The sequence below is a fragment of the Orycteropus afer genome, unplaced genomic scaffold (genome assembly GCF_000298275.1).
Source record: "Orycteropus afer afer isolate SDZICR_OR568_19922 unplaced genomic scaffold, OryAfe1.0 scaffold00094, whole genome shotgun sequence".
Taxonomy (NCBI): domain Eukaryota; kingdom Metazoa; phylum Chordata; class Mammalia; order Tubulidentata; family Orycteropodidae; genus Orycteropus; species Orycteropus afer.
This window is the reverse complement of record NW_006921681.1, coordinates 6,417,443-6,422,825: the sequence shown is the minus strand read 5'-3', so window position 1 is coordinate 6,422,825 and position 5,383 is coordinate 6,417,443.

Genomic DNA, 5,383 nt, shown 5'->3' with positions numbered 1-5,383 from the left:
ACACACATACATATATATATATACCAAAAATTATTAGTGGTTACCATAGGTTATGAGGGAGGGGAAAGGGGGAATCCTTTGTTTGTGGGGCACTTAGTTTATGTTAATGGTTGTGGAATATTTTAGAAAAGGATAGCAATAATGGTGGCACAAAATGAAAAATGTCATCAATGTCCTGAGCTGTAAATGTGCAAGTTGTTAATGTTGGTGAATGTCTTGGTGTGAATGTTTTCAGCACAATACAACTAAACTTAAAAAAACAAAAACAAAAACAACAACGAGTATAGAAGACAACACAAAGGAATGACTCAGTGTGGGAGACATCTGTTACCTCTTCCTAGGGCAGTCACATCAAAGCAGCTTTACAGTGCTGTATCTTTTAAGAGGAGATAGAGTCATATTACAATTTATATTATTAGTGCAAATACAAGTAAGTAAATAATAAAAATAAAATAAATGCAAATAGCAATGATACACATTTCTATTTTTTCCCATCTTTCTTCTCCACTCACACAATTTCTGATAAAGAGAAAGAAAACAATTATTATTTCCAACTATGTCTATAAAACCTAAAAACACCCAGATGAAAAGCTGGCTTTGTTCCATACCATCTTCACACCCAGACCTAAGATGACAAATAGCTTCTACATAGGCCACTGCTAATCTTCCTGGCAGAGGGAGAAGAGGAATGGCAAACTATAAACTACATGGTTCAGAAGTAACATATTTCATTTCTGTTCACATTTCATTGGCTGAAACAAGCCATATGGCCAAGTCTACTGCCATCAGGGCAGGGAAATATAATCGTTCCCTAGAAAGATCAATGAATATTTGTTCAACATTCTAATGCAGTCTAAAGCAGGAGAGCCTCTTTCTTGGATACTAGTTAGTGGTTACTTACTGCCCCACCTCATTCTTCTCTGGAACAATCCTTCCCAAGATAACTGCTCAATTTCCTCCTTCTCCTCCTTTGCTCCTCTTTGCTAAAATGTTACCTTTTCAATAAGGCTTTCTTTGACCACCTCCTGCTTCCCATCTCTGCTTCACTGTTCTCTATACAAGTATTGGTTTGGATGAAGGAAAAGGGAATATACCAAAAGCAAGTGACCAACACAATAACACTAAAGAAAAGGAAGACACAGAGAGGTGCACAAGATGTACAGACAACAAAGATAAAAACACGTTTACATATATAGTACTGCATTATCAGTGATAATAAACATTAATCTACAGTAAATAGATGGGTATACAGGCTGAATGATCAGGTTTGTCTGGACAAAAGGCAATATATCCATGACTATATATAAATTTGGCAGATGATATTTCTACATACATATTTGTATGTGCTGTAAGAATGCCCATATATATAATAGAGCTAATGGGGCAAAGTGATGATAACTTCTTAGCCATAGCCTAATATGCTGAGGGAATGAGTCACTGGGCCCAAGGGCTTGAGACCATGGTCATGGGGGACATCAAGCTCAATTAGCATAACATACTACACAAAAACATTGTTCTACATCCTACTTTGATGCATAGTGACTAGGGTCTTAAAAGCTTGCAAGTGGCCATGTAAGATGCAACAACTGGCCTCTCCTTGTCAGCAGCAAAGAAGAATGAAGAAAACAAGACACATGGTAACAATTAATCCAAGGGACTAGTAGACCATGTGAACCTCAGCCTACATGACCCTGAGACCAGAAGAACTAGATGGTGCCTGGCTACCACTGTCGACCACTTGGAAAGAGATCAGTGCAGAAGATCCTGGATAGAGTGGGAGAAAAATGTGGAACAAAACTCAAAATCATAAAAAAGACCAGGCTTACTGGTCTGACTGAGACCGGTGAAACCCCCAAGACTATGCCCCCTTGTTACCCTTTGAGCCTGGATTTGAACTCACTCCCATGACTTCCAGCCAAACAACAGATAGGCATACGAGGTGAACATTTATACCAGGTAGGTACATGCCTTAGAACAATCAATCATGGAAGATCAGAAGGGCAGAATTTGCACAGGGAGCTATCTCAGAGGGAAGGAACATACAGGAAAGATGGACACAGGGAAAATGTACCCACAGGGAAGAAGTGGGAAGAGAGTGGTTTCATTGTGGGAATTGTGACCAATGTCATGAAATAAAATGTGTATGAACTGTTGTATGGAAATGAATTTGCTCTGTAAACTTTCACCTAAATCACAATTTAAAAAAAAAATGAATGTCCAACAACTGAGGAATGGATAACCAAACTTTGGTACATTCACACAATGGAATACTATGCAACGCTAAAGAATAATGTAGAATCTGCAAAACACCGCATAACGTGGATGAACTTGGAGGACATTATGCTGAGCGAAATAAGTCAGTCACAAAAGGACAAATATTGTATTAGTCCGTTATTGTAAAAGTTAAGGAAATGTTTATATATTGGAGGACATTTTCTTTGTTGGTTACCAGGGGTGGGAGGGAAGGGGAGGGAATGCTGTTAGATAGATAGAGATAAATATTGATTTGGGTGAAGAGAAGGGCAATGTACCAAATGTGAGTGACCAATATGGCAGCATTGAGGATGAGAAAGACAGAGAGAGTTACATGGGCAGTACAAACAACAAATATGAACCCCTTTGTAAATACAATACTGAGTTGTCAATGAAAGCAAACATGGGTATAGGGACGGATAGATGGGTGAACAAGCTAAACAATTATGTATGTCTAAATGGAGAGTGTATCCAAGATCATATACAGGGTTGGCAGACAATGGGCCTCTCGAAGAGTATGAAGGGATGGACACTGGGAGGAGGTAACTATGGGGAGGAAGTGGGAGGGGAGCTGCTGCATTGTAAATTTTGGTCAATGACATGAGACAAAGTATATGTGAACTGCTGTATGAAAAGTGAATTTACTCTGTAAATCTTCACCCAAATCCTAATTAAAAAAAAAAAAAAAAAAAAAAGATAACTGTATCTCCAAATTTAATAGTGCAAAAGTTAATGCCAGTCATGGAAGGATGAAAATAAATTTAATTGCATGTTAATTAAATTACTTTGCAATACCTAAAAAAAAAAAAAAAAAAAAAATGAGAGAGAGAGATGTAGAGATTGAATTCCTAATTGGACATATCACAATGAAAATATTTCATGGGTAAAAGAATTCCACAATCAAATAATTTTTCTTTCTGCAGGTGAATTTTGCTTTGCTAGAATTAAAAAAAAGTTAAGCTATTAATGAACAGTGGAGCTGTTGGATTGAGTTTGGCACATCAGGTAGCAAACCTTTCATCTCTTGTTAAGTTGGTGCCTTTATTTAAATCCTTAGGGCTAAATCCTTTTTTAATACATGCTCCAATTAAAGTACAAAGTACTGCTCATGGTGCTTTCTGTCTCTCAATTACAGGAAAAAACGACCCCTGAACTTTACTACTTGTCTGTGCTGCTGTCGGTGAGCAGCTTGACCTCTACTGGTAAGCAAAATAACTTCCCAGGTAACCTACTGTCAACGGGCTTACCACTCCTTCAAGGGAAACAATTGCTCAACCAAAAGAGTTATATTCCAAGGGGAAGCCCTGATTCCTTTTAAACCAAAGAAGCTAGAAGCATGAAAAGAAAAGAAAAAGGGAAGTGGGTTAGAATATGATCTAAACAGCCACCATTCTCACATTATTTCCACACCATTGAATTTGATCCCATTTCTTCACCCTGTAGTGCTTTTCTCAGGCCTGGGGCTGACTTGGCTGGCCAGTGTAACCTGTCCAAGGCCAGCTCCTAAGATGATAGTCTAAAGCTGGCATTTGGGCCCTGCTAGTCTCCTACTGCGGATGCACATTTTTGGCAGGCTGAGTCCCCAGGTGTCTGTCACAGCAGTACTGCCACTTGACAGCAAATACATCACCCTCTCTCACCCTGCTACTTCTGGATGAAATGGTCAGCTCAACCTTAGAGCCACTACAACAGGACACACATCAGAACCCATCATTTGGAAGAAAGCTGTCTTTGAGTATTAACCAGCACTGACAATGGATAAAAAGAAACAGAGGAAATGAAATCACAGGACTGATATCATAACCAAATTCACTCCAAATAAGCATTTCCTGTTAAATACTTTCAAGATCATCTGGTGTGCACACCTTTCCTGATTTTTAAACCACGTACTATCTCCTTGTTCTGTTCAACAACTGCCTCTTGGTCTATGCAGGTTCCACAAGAGCACAATAAAGTGTTCTGTAATTCCCATTCTTTGTAATGTTATCCATAATCTGTTATGATCCACACAGCTGATGAATGACTTTGCAGTCAATAAAACACAGGTAAACAACAACAACAAAAAAGTTCAGCAGGAAGAAAATATATCAATCCTGGTAATGAACAAAGGTTTAGTTTCAAAAGAACACAGTAATTCAAATTGCATATTTGAACAAGGTCAATGTATTGCTTCCAAGAATTGCAGTGGGAAATTCTGAAGCTGAACAATGACAATCACCTTATCTTTATTCCCTCCATGTGTGTTCACAGAGGTATTAAGTAGGAACTGTTGTTGTTGTTATGTGCCGTCGAGTCGGCCCCGACTCATAGTGACCCCTCCTTGGGTTTCCGAGGCAGTATCACTACGGAAGTAGGACTGCTCAACCTTCCTTCCGAGGAGTGGCTGGTGGGTTTGAACCGCCAGCCGCTGGTTAGCAGGCAAGTGTCTTAGCCACTATGCTACCAGAGCTCCCAAGTAGGAACTAGTTACTCACAAATGCTCTCATTGACTTCACTGGAAACAAGACAGTTTCCAGTCTTGACAAAAAGAATAGTATGCATTTGCCAGAGGAACAAATTCAGTATAAGCAAGTCCCAATACACCTATGATGGGAACCACACCTTCACAAGTGGAAATGATTACTCTCCACTTACTTCTCTGTTCAGGTGCCATCTGCTGGAGGGGCAGTCATCTAATACAAACACATGATCCATTTGCACCACTGGCATTTTTATCGAGCACCTTTCATATCCCACAGACATAGCACTAAGTGTTACAGTAATGAATGGAAAGTTCATACATTAGCAATGAAATCCCCTGAAATAATTCTATTACCATGATGAACATAACCTATGCAAAAATAACACATATTTTCACTGGTTGCAACATCACCAACTTCTGCATAGAAGAAATTTAGAGAACTAAACTTTTATTTAGTTGTTGTTTTAGGATTTTATTATCTCCTCCAAAACCAAATCTGGTTTTGCTAGAGTTAATTTCATAAATTTCATATGCTGCTAACGTCATATGAAATAAAAATTATGTTTTTCTAACCAAACTTTGGTACATTCACACAATGGAATACTATGCAACGCTAAAGAATAATGTAGAATCTGCAAAACACCGCATAACGTGGATGAACTTGGAGGA